This window comes from Falco peregrinus, chromosome 7 (assembly GCF_023634155.1).
Source record: "Falco peregrinus isolate bFalPer1 chromosome 7, bFalPer1.pri, whole genome shotgun sequence".
In the NCBI taxonomy this organism is placed as follows: Eukaryota; Metazoa; Chordata; class Aves; order Falconiformes; family Falconidae; genus Falco; species Falco peregrinus.
The window spans coordinates 81,240,309-81,260,074 of NC_073727.1; the positions used below are offsets into that span (position 1 = coordinate 81,240,309).

At 39.7% G+C, this 19,766-nt stretch overlaps 1 protein-coding gene across 3 annotated transcripts in view; it reads right to left on the bottom strand.

Moving 5' to 3' along the window:
- FILIP1 (filamin A interacting protein 1) overlaps positions 1–19,766 on the bottom strand; it is a 109,365-nt gene that overhangs the window by 76,737 nt on the left and 12,862 nt on the right. For 2 of the 3 annotated variants that reach the window (XM_027790808.2, XM_055810035.1), the window contains exon 2: positions 3,853–3,993. The exons of the other annotated variant lie outside the window; for it this stretch is intronic. The gene's annotated coding sequence lies outside the window, so the exon portion shown is untranslated. The remainder of the gene's footprint in view (positions 1–3,852; positions 3,994–19,766) is intronic. 3 annotated transcript variants of the gene reach the window in all.

A 19,766-nucleotide genomic window follows, 5' to 3' on the forward strand; every position in this document is an offset into this window, starting at 1 on the left:
GCAGAGGCTGTGGGACTGCGTCCACCCCTCACAGTCCCTGCTATAACCAACCCTGCCAACTTTGTGTTAATAAATTTGCAGACTCAAGTGGCTTGTGCTGTTGGGATGTACTTTCTACAAAGCATCAGCACACAGGCTGCTGCCGCAGGGACACTTCTGGCTGAGAGGAGAAGAGAACACAGTTTTTCTAAAAAGTACAAAAGAGTCAAAAGCTCACCCTTACTGAGCTGCCTAAGAAATGAGCTTACTTGACTCTCCAGCCACAAGTCCTTGTGCAGAACTCTATTTCTTGGGAGGAAAAGTGGGATGAATTTGGCCATTATTGCCCCAAAACAGTAATTTAAAAAATAGCAGTAAATAATGGATCTATGTTAGCTTTCTTTTAGTTAAGAGCAAGTGAAACTAGAGATGAATTTTTAATAAGTAAAAATTATTATTTTCCAGATTTAAGTTCCAATTTCCTATGAGGAGGTAGATGACAGAAAAGCAACATGGGTCTCAGTGTGGCTCAAGGGAACTCATGGGTGTTTCTAAATATTAAGGCATCACTGGGTCTGTCAATACAAATTTTAAAGGCTGATTTGACTTTTCACAATAATGTCAAAATGTTTGGTCATCAAAAAAAAACAGCTGAGGGAAGGCATATACAGATGGTAGGTGATTGGTAAACCAGGTAAGAAAGCAGCATATAAATAGAGAAATAACTATTTCTCTTTATTTAGTGAAAAACTGTCTGACCCAGTTATGTAATGTCTCAACATTACTTATTTGTTTGCTTAACTATTTTTTAGCTGCCTTCAAGGAAGATTAGGTGACTGGCAAATTACATTGGGCTGCTTCCCCTGTGCATGTGTGGCAGATCCATGGCCTTGGCAAGGACCTGCCGTGATCACTGTTGGCAGCTCTGTCATGTCTTGGCTCTGTGGGGACCAGGCTAGGTCCTGCACTGCCCAGGCAGCTGCTTGCTTAGGTGTAAATGCTAGTTACAGCCAAAACTCTAATCTTTCCTAATTGCTCAAAGTGATATCATTACTGCTTTTTAGCTTCTCACCTGTGGTTTGGGAAAAGGAAGATTAACCAGTTTTTCTCCCAGGAGGATGCAAATTCACCTCTTGTCATATTAAAGTGCTATATTTAGTTATCTTAAGAAACAAGATGTAACAGAAAGTATTCTCATGTGTCATTTCACATTTCATACTGATTTACTCCCAGTGAGAATAGACCTCACACAGGTTTCTATCCCTAGCGATAATGTCTGTAGAGTCAGCTTGTAGTACCACCTTTTTCCTCTTAATATTCATCACACAGGCCACAGATAAGAGCTTTTCCTTATCTGTATTTGTCCACACACACACACTGCAGGAATTTCAGAGGTGAAAGGTTTTTTTCAGTCCCACCCAGCTGAAAGTTAAAGGACAGCTCTCCAGAGCACCCAGTGCTGACTGGTAAGAACAACTGTCCAGAAAAAGCAAGCTCAGACTAAGCAACTGAGCCTTTGCTGTACATATACTGAAAATACTTCACAAGGCTTTCAGAAGAGCCAGGACAAAGTCCTTATGTTGAATAAATATTTCCTTACAAGTTATTAAAGAGTATTTTATATCTTTAATCCTGAAAGACTCTGCTAGATTAAATGTAATTTGAGGAATACCTACATTTGTTCATTGTTATAATATTTATCAGCCAGGAAACTAAAATTCATCTGTTCACATTCATTTCTACTCAGTTACAGTTTCAGATTTTCTTTTATCAGCACATTGCTTTAGGATTTATACATCACTATCTTAGAAAAAAAATCACTAAACTCAGCCAACCCCCCCAAGAAAAACTATTTGCCTCCATATTAAGGTCTGTAACTCAGTTAATCAAAGCCAATTCCAAAATCTGGCATACTAACATGTCTTTTAAACTCATCCTGTACAACATCATTGACTGCATGCCAAACAAACATACATTAAAAAACCAAATTCAGTCAGCAGTTTGTTAGTTGATTCTAGGACCGCAAAACTGACCTGATATGAAATGGCCATCTTTAGAGAATCTGTACAGATGGGAGTTTGCCACATGCTTGACCTAAGGTAACTTTCATGTTTGCAAAAAAAATCTTGATTATAATTGTACTTACCGATACAAATGTTATTACTTTTGTAATCAAGAAAACCCAAAAGCCTGCACAGAAAAGTACTTGGCAGCACATGCCAGCATGGTATCATGGCTCAGCTGTAAGTACCAGCCTTCCAAGCACTAAAAAAATCACCTGGCCATACCCCATGGAAAGCAGCAAACATTAAGTATTCAGCAAACCTTGGACTTTAAATAAGCATGTGTTGAAGACAAAGGATTATAATTAGAGGGTTAGGAAAGCCTAGAAAATAAAAATATTGTCAGAACCCAGCATTTAGCATTATGGCACAGACATCATGAACTGGTGCACCAGCAGCAGGCTTAGCTCCCCTGCCCTCTGTTCAGCCAGGGCATAAAGTAATGTTGCACAATTTCTGCAGGCAGCCAAACATATGACGTTATCTTTACTTAAATAAGCAAGAACAAGGCGGGAGAGTTCTGTAGAAATACTTGTCACCGACTAATCTCTTATACCTTGAAGATGCATTTCTAGAAAGGGAAAAAAAAAAAAAGCAGAATTGTTCTTCCCATTGTATCTTCAAAAAAAGCTTCAAAGTGATATTTTATTAGGCTTTCTCAAACCTCAAAGAAACTTTTCCAAATGCCTGGAAAGGTGGAAGATTAAATAAATGGTTTGTTGAAGTAATGGAACAGTTACTGGACTTTATAACACATGCATATTTCTAAATAAAAAAGAAAATACTTTTTTGTATTTTGTGGTGAGGGTTTTTTTAATTTGGTTTAAAGAGTCCATAACTATAAACACATCAATAGCAGTTTGTAGTCACATCAACTTTGTATCAGAGAAAGCTAACATTTTGTTTGTGTAACATTGTTAGGTACAATAGTAACTATACAAATTTAAGAAAGAAAATAACTTATTTATGCCAAGTTAATGGAAATTAGCATTCTGAATGACAATTTAAGAAAGATTATATGATGTATTGCAGGCTTCAACCAACTAAAAATAGAAAAACTATACAAGCCATAAAAATTGCACATTGTACAACTTTCTGTTCCAGGAAGATTGCGTTTGCAATCCTTGACTACAAATGGAGTTGCTTTCTGTCTGTTCAGATGGATCATCTGGGGCCATAATTAATATAGACAATCCCAAGATTTCCAAATGAGTCAGACATTTAAAAATATATGATACTGGGCTTAAAGTTGTGAAATTTTTATAAAATCAGTTAAGAGATTGCCTTCCAGTTTTTGAGCTGGGTTCACAATTTCAAAGTATATTCCAGCATCATGAGGCAGTTTAAAACTGGAAATAGATTACTGTATAACCAATGTGATACTAGCAATAAGCCTTTTAAAAGACAGGCAAAAGCCCAGATAAGTATTGTGAGACACCCACTACGGTCATAAAAGTCAGCAATGCCCGCTGAAAACATCCTCATTATATTAACTTGTTAACTTAAGATGCTTAGTATTAACTCATTATGCTAAAAAAATCAGGGAAAATAACGTACATTCAGAATGTTCTTGGTAATTCTCAACAGTCCCTGAGGGCTTTGACAGCTCTGCAGTTCAGATGAACCTTTGAAAGACAAGAGGTGACAAGAAGTCATTTTGGTCACCTCCTAGAGCTGGTATCTGCAAGAAGCTCAAGTGTTGTTTTCCAGCCATGCTATTGCAACAGCCTCTCCTGAATGTTATGAAGTTAGGATTTCCACCTGGAAGCTCCTGCACATCAGGCAGACAGCCCACGGTGTGGAGTAATACCTGTGTTGAGGGATGCTTCCAGAGCAGGGGCTTCGCTAGAATCTAGGTCCGGAGGGGGAAGGAGGGAGTCGAGGATGGAGGTGTCCCTGTGCCATCGCTCTGCTGCTCCCACCTGAGGCTGACTGGGGTCCCTGCTGCTCCCTAGGGAAAAGATAAGGCTCAGGGGCTGCATGCGAGGACAAAGCAAGAAGCAACACGTTCTGCTTGCTCTGCCTGCCAGCCAGAAGGCCAGCTAGAAAACACAGGCTTCCATACTTAAAGTGGTTTGAAGATAATTACATTTTTTAATTTAGAGATTCCCATTGACATTATCCATGTGTCTCCAAAGCCATGACAGAGCACAGGAACCTGAAGAATCCAGAATACACATTTACAGACATGATACCATACACAAACCCAGATGGTAAAACCTCATGCTGCTGCTGCTGCCTCCTAAGAGCTGGTACCACAAGTCACAGCTTTCTGCTTTAATTTAGCAATAAACACCAAGTAAACCCCTTCACCCAAAAGAAAAAAAAAAAAGAAAAGCAGCCATAACAAGTGAAGAAAAAAGCTGGCAGGTAATTTTGTAGCCAGACTCCAACTCAGTTATCCTCACTAGGCACCAATTGCAACAGCACAAACTAGTATACTGTAACAAGGCTTTTACCTTCCATCAGATTCTACTGTCTATGCTGCTTCTCCTTCCCCCAGAGACCAAACAACCCCACCCCTCCTTCCTCCAACCACCTGTCCCAACAACCTCGGAGCTATTTAACTACTTAGCAGGAACGAGCTACAGCTGGGCATCATCCATGTCAATCAACCCACTGCCTCTGAGGCCAGGCCACAGCTGCATGTTATCAACGCTGACCAACCCACTGCCTTCATTCCTCTACAGGTGACGTGCTGGGTTCTTCATTGAGTAGACTAACTCTGCAGAATATGTGCAATGCAATGCAATGACAAAATGACAGCAGAGAAGTAACATGTCCAGCTTGGCCCATCTATTAGCTGCACTGCAAGCAGTCTGCAGACTTCTAGCTGCTCAGTGAGAATGCATGAAGGACATTACTACTGGAAAGCTGGGGATGTTGCAGGGCATATGAGGAACAGAGCTGTAATCCTGAAGGGAGGCAAGGTCTCATGTTGATAAAAGCTCATCCAGGCATTTGATTAGTTTGCGTAAATGAACAAAATTTGAATCCACCTTGTTGATTCCCTGAATTCTGCCCTGACCTTCTTAACTGTGCAGCATGGTTATGGTTTAACCAAAGTTTGGTAGGTCAAACCCACTTCCGAGACAGCTAGCACGGAAATATCAGAGCCAATGGATCTGAGCAGTAATGTGTCCAGGCAGGCTCAGTGCCAGGGCTGGTGGTGCCAGAGAGCTTCTGAGGGCTGTGAGGAGACCACGGAGGTCTTTCCTTTGGCAAAACATTTGGTCAAGGAGAACATGGTGTTCTGGAAAGCTGTGATCTTTTTAAAGAAAACAGTAATAATTTTGTTCAACTCTATAGACTAACTGTTATTTAAATCATTTATATAGTTCTCCTAATAACAGTGTAGCCATACAAGGGACACTACTATTTAAGGAATAAAGCAGGACTACTGCAGTGTCAAAGTTAATAGCAATTAGAACTGTCTGGCATATTTCCCCATTATTTCTTAACCAACTATATATGAATTCTTGTAAAATAGTAAATATCAACTTAGTATTTGTAGATCTTTTTCATCCTTTCTCTGAATTGAAAGAACAAGATTTATTGGATTATGAACAACACAAGGACAGATACAACAATGAAATCTTAACCAGCTGTCATCACAGTTAAATTGGTGCAATCACTTTAGTAAAACTTAGCTTTATAGGAAAAAAGCCCAGATTATTTTATTGATACATACTTCAATTTTCTTGAAAATTTGTTTAGAAAACTTTAGTCTTGAACAGCTAATTCCAGGAGAAAATTGAGCAATTATCCATCTATATTTTTACTTATTAATAGTAGAAAGCATTTCCTACAAGTTCAAGAATTCAGATTATCACACTCCTACGCCCACAAGCTCCAAATCACATCTGGCGTAACAGTTTACAAGAAGCAAATTAGAGATAATTTGTATGAGGCACATGTGATTTACAGGAATTAATTTGTCCTATAAAAGGTTTGTTCTTTGGAAAAGTCAGTGAGAGTTTTCTCATTAATTTGAACTGAGGAAGGATCAAGACTATTGTCTTTAAAAGTTAATATGCAACTATCTAGAGCTAATGAAAGGCTAATAAAAGAAAGTGGGCCATGTTTTTGCAATGAAGAGCTTAATTTTCAGTGCAATTCACAAAGTATAAGAAACAAAGAATGGTTTTCTGTCAATCATCTCACACTAATTATGACAAAAAGGGTGGACCAAGGCTTAATGGGTCAAATTCTGACCTAATTTGTCTTGACTGTTCTGAGTTTAAAGAAGTTACTCTAGATTTTCATCAGTCTAAATGAGATTAAAATCTGATGTACTGAATGCAAAAAAAAGTGCCAGTGTTCATGGTTTGCACAGACCTTGTTCACAGAAAACATGGTTTAAAAATAGACAAGAGTACTTTCCCTCCACTATATGTTGTTTTAAAGTCATCTTACAAGCGTAGTAACTACACCTACATCTTTCCAAAAGGAGACATCCTTGAAAACAGTTAGGACTTGAGTAATTTAGGTCCTCCGGTGTTTTACCAAGCAGCAGGATAAAGTAGATGTTTTACATGACTCTGGAAAACCGTTTTCTTCGTTCATCTTTAAAATATCTTGAGATAATATTTATGCCTATACATGTCTTATTCTCCACTTTAACTAAGTGATGCCACAGTAAATATGGTGAGCAAATGAAACAGGAAGAATATCACTACTTAATTCAAATACTCTCCATTATACAACATTGTGTTGTACCGAAAAGCCCATGGGATTTTGCCACTGACTTGAATAGAGCTGGTATTTCACTCACAGCAATCACACTGGTACATAAAAAAAGTGCTCCTAACCACCCGTTAGGCTAAAGCAAGAGGCAGCTTTGCTTGTAGACTTTGCCTTACTAGCATCTTTAACCTAACAGGGTTACAATAACATGACAGCACTTGGCACAGCAAGATGCCTCTTGGGCTGCTTTTTCCATGCCAGTTGTTGAGACTTTTAATCACATGCACTAAACGTTTTTGTTTGCTAGTCTCAGTGCAGTAATACAAAGCTACTGATTCTCTGTAGCTTTGTTTTGGAGAAAGCTTCTCAGCTTCCCTCGTTCACATACACATCCCCTTTCCCCTGATGCACCACAACCAGGGAACCAAACTTAGCAGAAGGAAAGTTGTGAAGCTTTCTTTGGCAGGTTGGCCAAGATACTCTAATGACAGCTGTGATGGAAGTCTCCATATTCCCATTGATCTACAAGCCTCAGTTCCCACGACCCTCAAAGGAACAGCCAGGGAAAGCAAAGAGCTTTTGAAGCTGCTTTTCTCTCCCTTGCAACTCCAAGCCCCAGCTGTCACACTGGGGATGGTACAATGAAGGGCGAGTCCTCCCAAACAAGTCTGGTGGGGCGCTGTGAAGGTCTGGCTACACACAGCTTCTCAGAATAGGACACAAGCTGAAGCTGATTTTGGCAGTCACCCTGTGCCCCACCAGCATCAATGGGGGCTTCAGGATGCATGAAGGGGCACCTACTTCCCACAGCCCATAGGCCACCATGGGGGCAGGCAACGTGTGACAGCTTCCACTATCAAACCAACTATTTGATGACAACTGTTATCATCAGAATTGTTAACTAGAATTACATTTGCATTACAATTTTACATTAAAAATGCACTATGTCAGCCCCTCTGGGGGGCCATCAGCTCCTGCCCCAGCGTTGCTGCAGCAGGCTGGTCTCTAGCTCCCCACAGCCCTGCCCTGCCTGGCCATGGACCACTGAGCTGGGCCCATCTGGGCCTCGGCCCATCCCCATTCCCAGGGAAGTGCCTGATGCCCAGGGCTGGGGCTGCCCCCAGCCCACTTGTCCCTATGGGGATGCTGACTGCTGCCACCCCTCAAGGAGCAGCCACCCATGCACTGCCCTGACATGTATTTCCTTAACTGTGTATTAAATTGCTTGTAATCACGGTTGGGATTCCCTTTTGCTCTTGCTTAAGAAATACCTTGTATTTTAAAAGCTTTTCATTTCCATTGATCTTCATATGTGCATGTACCAACTAAAATTTGTGCTTCTCTTTTCCTACAGCATATTATAAAACTCTTCCTTATGCTATAGGACAGCAAAAAGCTAAAAAAGCAATCAATGTGTTTATTCCTGCAAAAAGAAGGACTGTAGAAAAAACAAATGACCCCCCCTCAACATAACAATGCCTCTCCTCCCCACTATCAGAGACATCCTACACTCCAGTGATCGTGGCCCCAAGCACTGGGATGGCAGGCTCAGCACAAATGGGAAAAAGTTTCTGTACGAAGCTCCCCCTGAAACTTGATTAAACTATTGACTCAGTAGGGATTAGAAGGAAAACAGCCAAAAAGATTGCTGTCACAGTCTTAACAGCTGGGAGTTTCCTGGAGTTTTCCAAGCAGCTATGGCACAAGAGACCAAGAGATACTGGATTTGACCAAATATCCTTTTCTCCTTGTCCCTGGGAGGTGGTGGAATCAGTTGTCCTCACATTCTCTTCTGATTTCCAGTGGCTTTCCCTGAACCCTGCCATTTCTTAAAGACAACATGTGCATGCAATTGTAGCTTATCCAGGAAAGATTCATCACATCCTATACAGTGTTCATAGGAATTTTCTCAGCCATTACTGTCAAACAAACTTTCAAAGTGCCAGACCCATTTCTTTAACGATTACTGTCACAAATCTAATTAAGTGCATACTACACTGGCTGAAGGTCTCAATCAAATCATAATTTTCACTGATTTCCCAGGTTTTGATTAGAACCCTAAAACCTTTCATACTGCAATTTCAATCAACAATGTAGAAAAAACTCCATTATTTCTAATAAAGATCCCCTTAGAAGATTTCAAAACCTTTACTCAACCTCCTAAATATTTGGCACAGCATATCCTTACAAGCCTGAAATTATTACTCTGTTTGTTATGGTTTCTTTTATTATGCTATTATACAAGACTGTTGTTTGTAGCACATTACCTCAGACTTGTTCAGGTACAAAGATGGACTTCTAGGATGATGAGGGGAATAAAGAACCTGTCATATGAGAAGACAGAATGAAGAGCTTGGCTTGTTTAGCTTAACAAAATAAAGGCTGTTAAGATACCCAGTTGCTGTCTATAAATGTATAATGGAGGCAAACATCAGGGAGATGGGAGAGCCATTTAAACCAAATGTAGATGTCGGCAAGGAAATCCATCAGCACAGACTGGCCAGAATTTAATCTGTGCTAGAAACGAGAAACAGGTTCGCACTTGAGCAATGAGATTTGGGAACCATCTTCCAGTTGGAGTAACAGCAGAAAAAATCCTAACTACACTCACAGTAGAACCTGATAAGGTTATGGAGGGGATTATAAAATGGGATTCCTCCAATATTAGGACAATAGATTTGATGACCTATTAGATCCTTTCCAGTCCTGAGTTCCTGTGTAAGGCTATAGCGTATCACGGAGATTCTGTAACCTTCAACCATGCGTGCTTCAGAACAAGATATGGCAGCATACTTTATATGCTTCAAGCTATTTAAATCAAAACCCCCAACCAAATAGTTCAGTTTAGTAAGTGTATTTCTTCAGGGTAGTGGTAAAACAAATATTTTTCTCTCCCACAATGACAATAAATTCAATAGAACCCAAATGTATTACAAAATAAACATCTTTTACATTCAGTTGTCCATCACAGAAATTCCTAAGATTATTGATAATTAGTTCTACTTGTCCTCTAGCACTGTTTAAGGTTTATTACAAATTTTATACAACATTTTAGCCGTTACTTTAAAACCTCTGCAGCTGAAGTTCAACTGTTATTTATGGTATTCTGCTTTAAGCTATAAATTAATTAAGGACAAGTACATTTTTGTGCTAATGCATTTTATGTTGGAGGGTATCCAAAAGATATAGCCAAAGGAACAGAATTATGATTGTTTCTCATTTACTTTGGTCATTGCATGGGTTGTACACATGAGAGGAAAGACATTTTGTTAAAAACAGAGCCATCTGGTTTTGGAGTTCCTTTACAGAACTTCAGTTTTTTCATGCTTAAAGGATTGCTTATCCTAAGCTTTAAGTAAAAACCCATGAATTTCTACAAAGCAGAAATCTTCGTGGTTAAAAAAAAAAAGTTTGGAAAAAAAATCTACTTTCACCAAAAGCAGTAAAACATTTACATAAAAATCAATCATTACAAAAATTATTTCTTTCTAAATGCACAGCCATATAAACACACACACAGAGACCCCCCAAAATGGGATGAAACTATGGTCATGATGAAACTATGCATTTTTTCACTTTCCTGTAGCTCCTATTTGTAATTTTTATAGAAATACCAGCATGCTATCTTCCTATAAATTGTACTAGCACAGTGAAGGCAAATTTTACTATGAAGATGCCCAAAACATTACTGTAAGATTATATCTTATGGTAATTGATAGCATCTTAATCTGATTTGCTCTACTCTCACCCAAGGGGAGTTTTGCTGGTTTTGTTATTAGCAGTTTGCTTTCTTAGCTGGTGAAATTAAAAATCTCTCATCAGTTTCTTGTGAACAATGCTGATTTCAGCTCTTCAGATGCAGCATTAGATGCTCTGGAAGAAAGGATTCAGTAGGATGGAACACATCTCTCCATTGTCATCGGTTAATGGATGGCTTAAGACCTAAATTATTGACCTCTAACATCTTTTCCTACCTTATTTTAAAATTCTTTTGAAAGCATTCTAAGCTTCTGGCTTTAATCAAACATGGCGAAAATGAAGAACCCGTTTACATATGTGCTTGTCTACATATCTTTGCATGTTGTTGTTTTTTGTTTCAATTTTTTTGCCTTTTGCTTTTACCATACGCACATTCACTCATGCATTGTGAAGGAGCACCCCTTCATCTTCTCCAGCCTCTTCTTATTCAACATCCTTCCTTCATGCCTCCTTTATATTTTTCTCTCTTAACTAAGCAATCACAATTTTGCTTTTGACTCTGACAACGCTAGTGATTTTCATCATAGCCTCTGTTTCTATTCCTGTTATGTATTTTTAAGGATTCTTTCAGAAGAGAGACACATTTTTCAAGTTCCTGATTTACCTCAGCAGTCCACAAGATGTATATACATCAAAACAGTCCATTTCCCTCCTTAAACTGCCACTTTTGTCTCCAGCAAAAACAGTCCTTGATTTGAACAGAAACTGTCTATGGGCTCCGAACTCTTTCAGGAACAAACTGGTCATGAATAAATGGAGACTAATGTGTTTCCAGAAGTCTGATGTTCTGAAATATTTATTCATACATGGGGGGAAAATGTCCTTACTATTTTTAAGAGAAAACATGATCCATATTCAAAAGAAAAGTTACATGCTTTCTGACACTAGATTCTGAATTTACACATCAGTAATTTAATAGGTTTTTTAAAATGTACTCCTTTGATTTGTCAAGATTTATTTTCTAACAGACTTCAAATTCTTAACTTCTTCCTCCCACAATAGAAGTAACATAAATCACTGTCACCTACTAATTTAAAGCTTGATGCCCGATCTCTTTTCCACCATTTTATAGTAAATATAGCAATGTAGTTCTAAAATAGTAACATGCTGAATTATGCTAATCTTCAGTTGCAAATTTACAGATCATTCTTGAAGACTTGTGCAAAAAACTAAGGTGGTTAGGCATTTTCTGTGCTTTTTTCTCAATGCTTAATATATGCTTTACTGTGTAAATAGACTGATTTCACCAATGCAAAAACTAAATCATCTCCATTTCAGTGAAAGTTGTAACTACTCAGTGCATTGATTTAGACAAGATAAATTAAGTATGGCTGCTACTCTCAGCAAGAGCTGACCAAAACGCAGCATGTACATGTGCTTGTGTGACAGTAGGCCAGGTTGGTAGTAAATAGAAGCCTGTATTTTCTCCTTTCTTTGCTGTTTATATGGAATAAATTAGTGGTTGTGGCGGAATTCCTAAAAGAAAGTTATTCACATAGCAAAAGCACCATGGTATTTTGCATGCAGATCCTACTCAGAGCTGCTGGACACTGGCAAGGCAAAGATCACAAACTTATTTCACAAGTGAGTCAACAGTGTCGGGGCCCTGAAAGGCATCTGAGAAAATCTTAATGGGCCACATTATTTTGTTCAGGTTTGATTACCAGATGAAAGAGATGGCTTCACTAAGGAATGTCCAGCACCGTAGGGTTTAAGTCTCCTTTATGACTGGTATAAGCACAGTAGAGCCTCCCAAAGGACTGATGGTTTCTGTGCTTTTCTGAAATATTAGGGATAAATATTCTAAGGATGGTCAGCAAGTTTATGGTACTAATTCTAGATCCAGACCCCTGAACAACAATTTCATGTGCAGGTTTTCTATTCATTCGTTGTGAGAAGCAAATCTGTTTTCAAGAATCTCCTGGAGTTGCCAGATCATTTCTGTGCATCACAGCAGCCAGAGAGGATTTGCCTTCACCCTTGCTGCCTGCTCGCAACGGGGAGCTGGGCTCTGCAGGGCTCCGGCGGGGACTGCCCCCTGTCCTGGCTGTGTCTGGGAAGGAAGCCAGGAAGGTGGGTGACTGACATGTTTCAAACTCGTAGAGTTCTAGTAGAAAACTAGTCTACGCTGCTGTCATGTCCTCATGTCATGCACCTGCTCTCTTTGGATGGTTATTTTTGCTTTACATGGGCTTTGAAGAAGCCTCCACTGACAAACAGAATGGGGTGGTTCATCACACCCCAAACAGCAGATCTGTAGAACGCCTTGTCCATGGATGCAGAAGTTAACATGGCTTGGAGGGAGACAGGAAGAAATACTTGGAAGAAATACTCGCTTATGGTTGCTAACCAGATAAACCACATCAGGTTCAGGCAATCTCTTAAACTGAAGTAGCTGGAGGCTGGGAGAGTACTCGGGGGAAGTTTCAAATCCTTGCCCTGCACTTGCTCTCTCCTGCTAACTGCTTTCAGCCACCGGTCTGTGTGTTGGCTGGTTTGTTTGCCTGCCCAGAGCAGAGCACCAATGCAGTCCCCAGCTGCCACAAATTATGCTGCAGAGTTCCCTGCAGTTGACTGAATTGCAGGGGTTGGCACAGAGAGAATGCAAGGCTTAAATCTCATCTTAGGAAACCTACTCAGTGGTTTACAACTAATTCAGTAAACTTCTCTCTTTTCATCTGATTGCTTATGACAGGACATGGAGCTAAAACTGAAGGACTTGATGCTCAACTATTTTAAATTACTATGGCTTGGCTGGGGCCCTTGAAAGCAGGCTTCTTTACCCACTGTAGTTCTGACATGAAAAACAGAGTTATCTCACTGATGACGCTTTCATTGAATTTTTTTAAATATAAATTTAATGTTTCCTTTATTGTCCAAGTGCAAAACACATATTTTTAGAAGAAAAACTGTAATTCATACCTTGCAACAACACAAGCCAACTGTATCCTTAGCTGAAGTACATAAAAATCATACTATCTCCCAGCAGGTGCTCTAGAACTGGTTTATGTTAATCTTAAACCACAAAAATTTGTTGTCATTACTGAGCCATTCAAACGAGAAAGCTGTTCTCACAAAACAGTATTTAGTGGGCCTTCAAATAAGAACAGAGCAGCAGGGAACTGCAAAATGTTATCTCAAAAGCCCTTGCCTCACCCCTAAATTAAATCCAGAATCAACTCTTCCCATGGACAGAAAGAAGGGCAGAGCATGCTGTTTGTCACTGCCCATGTGGAGGAGTTGCATGCCATGGCTCAGATGTCACAGCACTCTTTTCAGTAATATTTTTAAGCTTTCAGTAATGCCTCAAATACCTAAAATGAAAGGTGAATAACTTGAACAGCAAGGATCTTAATCGTACATATATTTAGAGATTTATGTTTACTGGTTGCTTCTCTGAAACTTTTCGGCTGAGTTAGTGCTGGGCTTGCAAGGTTTTAAACAATCTGTATCCAATTTTTTGTTAAGCCAGAAATACTATTTAAGATAAAAGTAAAGGAAACACAAATTATGTTTTCAGAGCTACAATTTAAAAGCATATTGAATTGCTTCTTAACTGCAGGCTAGTCTGATAACTGAAATCACTAGCAATGTTCACGGTGAATGTCACAACTAAAATTCCACATAAGCATATTTTTAAAATTATCTCTTTCACTTAGCCATTTTGGTCAAGAATCCCTTTCTCATGGATGAGTCCGTAAAATATGCATCACTCGAAGCTCTAAAGAACGCAGCCTCTGCTCTGCTTTATGTCAGATGATTTCATCAGCTCTGGGAGAAGAATTTGAACAAGGATGTTGGCAGATAAAAGTCCTTTTGGTTTGCTTTAGAGCTGTGATACATTAATTTATAATTTTAACAAAACATACATTGTACATAGGGCATTGGAAACTTGTGCAAAAAGGGTGGTCTTTTTAACTTCATGCTATCACTTCAGGATGGAGTTGCCTCTGAGGTTCTGCTTCACTAACAGGAGGAACAACTCCTGGGGCTCTAAGCCACTGCCACTGTCCTTTCACAGGAGAGGAGGGCCAAGGGAGTCAGCCAGCATCAAATCTTCATGTGTTGCTGCAAACACCAATGCTCTACTTCTGCATGGAACAGAGCAGAAAGCCCTGCATGGCCTGATGTTCCCACTGTGTAAAGGTGTGGGCTCTGTTCTGCTGAAGCCAAGGGTTTCAAGTAGTTATTTCAGTTTGTGGTTGGTTTGTTGGCTGTTTGCAGTTTAGCCATTGATGCATCAGGAAATTATTATTATTCTCTTCTCTGACAGAGCTTAGAATTGCTTGTACGAGTTTTTTATGTTACTCATTGAACTGCTGTTTAGTAAAAGACAGTCCTCCAAACCCACATATGGTTAAAATAAGCTTTTTTTGCTGGTATTTTTTTCCTCGCTCATGTTTCCTTTTGAAAAGGAGATAGTTCTGTGAAATCCTGTGCACAACTGTGCCCGTAGCTCTAAGCACTGTTTACCCATGAGGAAGTAAGAAGACACAATGAAGTGTTACCAGCTTTGACTCATCTGACCAAAGTATCATCTGGTATGCTCATTAACTACAATAGTTCAGGTGGAAACATTGGTCCCTGAGCTTTATTAAAATTGACTGGGTCTTTTTTTCACATGAAAGGAGGACAAGGAAACAGACATTTGAAGTGGAACAGTAGAAAGCAAACAAAGGTGCATGCAGAGGAGCTACTAAAATAACCCCTAAGGAAGCAACTCAAAAAAACTCAGTTTAAACAATTTTAAAAAAATACATCAGTAAACCACAAAATTTTTTCCAATGCTAGAATCTTCCAGCATTAGAAGTTCAAAATATGCTTGGAAAGCAGTCAGTCTATCTGAAATATTAAAGAAGTCTAATTCAATAATAATAAAATGTATCTTTATAATGCAGAAAAGCTTTTAGATGATTGTTCAGATGATTCCAGGGATTTGATGCGTTCAGATGAGTATGACATGAGGACTATGTGTAAACTAGTAGATTAAACAGTGTCAGGGCTTGGCACTGACTAACCAGTGGTCTTCCCAGAATGGTTCAGGGATTAGCCCTGGGTGGGGACCAGCCTAGCCAGGGGTTTGCAGCTTGGACATAGCCAACCTGTTTTGAAGACTGAGGAAGTTTAATAGTGTAGGTATGACGTGCCAGTGACAACTGGACTGAGGGTCAGAGAACCAGCATTGGCATTGTCTAATTTCCTGAATACAGACATAGCCAGTGTCACCCATAAATTCTTAACAGTTTCTGTGTGGCAGTTACCACATTGTTTTCAAACAAGGATAAAACTGTGAGAAGCGGAAACATGTATTGTTGCTCTACAAAACCTCAGCAGAACTGAAAAGCCCTGATTTTTGAGAGGAGGGCAAGCAAATGAGAAGCACTCAGACAGATGGCACAGTCAGATGGAATGAATTCCTGAGGGGGAGTGCTGCAGAGAGAAGAAGAACAGCAAGCATGGTAAAAATATGGGAATAGCAGCTGCCATAGCTGTTTCTACAAAAGTAAAGCAGGTTGAGCAAATTGCCTCAGGAGCCTGCCCTGTGCCCAAATCCAAAGGGAAGAACGAAGACGACAGCTTTGCAGGGAAGTATAGTGCCACGCAGATGGGTGAGGCTGGACTGTGCACTGTTGCAGATATTAGAGAGGGATCAGAGACAATCATTTCCAAAGCTCGCAGCTGGAAGATCAGCCAAGGTGGACACTGGGACCCAGAGAGAAGTCCAGCTTGCCTGGCAGGCAATGGTGAATGCCAAACAGAACAATGACACAAAGCCCTGACCACAGAGAGACATGAACTGAGATAATTCTGATTCCAAATGAGTCAGCTGGAGATCCAAACAATCCAAATCCTAATAAAAGCATATTCACACTGGCAAAGTGTCAGTATGATTGTTGATTATCCTTTGTCTTCCTGAAGAGAGTGTTTCTGTCCCACAGCAAAGGTGATGGACAATATCTACCACTGGAAAAGAGATCCTGACTGAGAGGTACAAAGGTTCCACGCAAGGGCTTGTCACAGCGCTGCTCTTTCCCAGTGTCCCTCCCTAGCAGCAAGAGCAATCAGGCTGTCCACACACTTTTCTTCCACCGTGGCACAGGCTCTGCTGAGGAAGTATTGTTGCAACAGAAAAAACCAAGAGCCTTCACCTCATTTATTGCGCCGCAGTGCTGTAGCATTAGATGAATAAGTAACTGTGGGAAGAATATTACTTAACCCTGTAAGCCTGAGATGGAAGCGCTCTCTGGGAATGGCGCATGCATAAACCGTCTGCAATAGGTGAGATGTGAGGGACTGGGACAGCATCGGCATGTGTGGGCCGTTCTGAGAAGTTAGGTACAAATCTCTACCAGGTACCCTCAGTGAAATCCTTTTTTCATTGGCTCTTAGCCTGGCTAATTTTCACAGGGATGGCAAAAGTCAATTCCCTGCCACAAGGCAGTTCCCTAGTTGAATTTCAGTAGATCATTCTAGAACACGTAGACATTAAAGCTCTTCAGCAAAATGGTTATGGGACTATTTTCACACGGACAAACAACAACTTTCTCTCATGTCATTCTTAGAAATGCTCAGAGCATTCTCATTGAAACTTCCCAAAACAGTTCAGACTCAGCCAGACATCCAGCCTGAACGACTGAAGTTTTGCAAAGCTGTAAACAACTGGGCTTCATACAAGACTGGATATTTCAAAGAAAAATGTCAGGCCAACTTAGATAGGGGCCTTGTTATCAGCTTGCTGTCTTCTATGTCTTCTCTTCTACGTCCCAGCCTAACATCACATTTGTAAGTTAATCGGTATACCTGAGTTTAATATAGCATTTAGTATCTGCTCACATTTATACTTCCCAATTTAATCTATTGCTAATTCCCAGCTGATTAGCTACATTTTGCTAACACGAGGACAAAACCTGAGATAAGTAAGATTCCTTCTAATGCCTCTATTAACAGAGTTTCAGATTATTTTCTAGATCAGAAAAATCAACCTCACAAAAGTATATGGATGGAACATCTTGACTTTTCCCAGCTTTCTCATGACTTGACTCACAAAGAAAATTTAAGAGAAAGCTGCTGAAGCAGTTGACTTAGATCAACTAGTTCTCTTTCTAGAATTAAATAGATGAGACTCAGAATATGCCTATGTTCATAAGACTAATTATCAACAAACCCATTCCCTCCCTTCTGTGTTCAAAAGGAAGCATTTTTAAAGATGCTAAAAATAAAAAAGAAGTTTTATTAAATAAATTCACATATTCTTTTTTGTAATGGAAACATCAGAAGTAGTGTCCTGACTTTCATTTTCTTTTTCTGAGTGGATTTCATGAGACATCTAAATCTGAAGTTTCTTTAAAAGTACATGAAAAAAGGAGGTGATCGTGACTGTTGCGCTAACATACACAGCACATTCTCAAAGATGCCCTAAGAAATTTCTGAATATTACTTATAATGGTTTCAGCCAAACTTGCTAAGTTTTTTTCCTTATTTGATCTGCAAATGACCTATTTTGGCAGCAATCTGAAAATATATAAAAATAACATAACGTCTGCAATTTAAGTTTTCCTGTGTGCGATGCTCTATGACAGCATTTGTAGATTAACCTGACACTCTGCCAGACTTTTCTGTGATGTCCTTGGGAATTTTGACCTATTAACTACAATGGAGTTTTAACGCAAGCTGTTTAAGGCAGGCTTGTTTCTATAAAGAAACGGTTTCGATTTTAGGGGTTACACAGATTAAATGCTACTCCTCAGAGTTAGAATTCAGGTGATTCCACTGAACTGCATGACAGAACTGCAAAGTTTTTGCCATCCTTGAGAAGTATGTGGACAATATAAACCAAAAATAAAATACAATAGTACCTACACTAGGTATTTCTTAAACTGTCAAAGGCTACATAATCTAGTATCATCACTGGACTCACAGAAAACCTAGGTCTGTTGCTTTCTTCATAGTATAGTGGTACCATAATATTTATTTGTACAGATAGATATTTTTCTCAGTGATGGCTTTCTGCTTGCCTAGGTTCTCTCTATGGAGAGAAATGGGAATAGGAGGTTAATACCAATATTTTCCAGCACTAAATCGGTTCCTGTGGCCTAGAGAAAGGCTAGGACACCTGCACACTATTCTTAAAAGCTCGAGGATGTGCTTTTCTCACTTAACGCCTGGTATTACAGGTACACATCCATCATGCTGCCAAGGTTTTGCCCCTTGGGGATTCCCACCGCAGGCGGACTGGAAGCAGAACAGTCTGATTAGAGCCTGCAGCTGAAATCATGCTGCGCAATTTATTCCAGTAAACAATTCATCCTGCATAAAAGCATGGGTTTGAGCACTCTGAAGATTTGGGTCAAATTCAGTATAAAGTTTCAGAGAAAAAAGAAAATGGAATGCATGAACTGAAGAAACAGTTCCTTATGCTTTTTCTCATCATTTTTCCCCCACGCTAAGATCACAAGAAGTCAGAAGTACTATTAGAGTGAAGCAAAAAAATTATGAGAAAATTATTTCTCTGCCCTCTTTTTCCACGTGTCCCAATTCTCTGTCAAAGTTCGCTGTCTTACAGCTTCAGAGGTTCAGAGGCAGAACTGGGAGCACTGTAAATATTCTTGTTTTCTGTCTGGGAGGAAAACAGTGCTGCATTTGTGAAAAGTTACTTTTGTGGGTGAACCACCACGGTATTACTGAATGATTGATTATTACATGAAAACTGTTGTGAACCAAGAAATCAAAGCCTGTTTGCTAGGGGATTATACATTAAGATGGATAAAATATTTTTTTTATGTTGACCGTAAAATGTAAAATATCAATTGACAATGCATAGCTATATATGTAATATTATTTTTATTCCCAGATTCAGGTCCCTGTTTCCTTAGAGCATGGGAGAGAAGATGAAGGGAAAGAAGAGGAGCTGTCACTGCACCATTAGCAGCTGTGGGATGGCTGATGTGCTCCCCCCAACACATGACCCGGCTGCAGCCCTATTTCTGCTGCTCCATTACAAGTGACCAGTACAAATAATGGCATAGTTACAGCTGCACTGTGATGCAGGTAAAGCCACGAGGAAGGGAGCATTTTCAGTCTGAGTAAGGGAGCCTGGAGATAGGGTTGATGCTGGGGTGAACTGAAATGTTATCTGTCAGCTGTAGCTGTCAGCAAAAATATTAAAGAAAGAGCAGCTGCATCATGCCACAACCACGGGAGTGGCGCAGTCGTAGCTCCAAAATAGATTTGAGAGTCAGACAGAGTTTTCTTTTAATGAATCCCAGTAATAGTCATGGA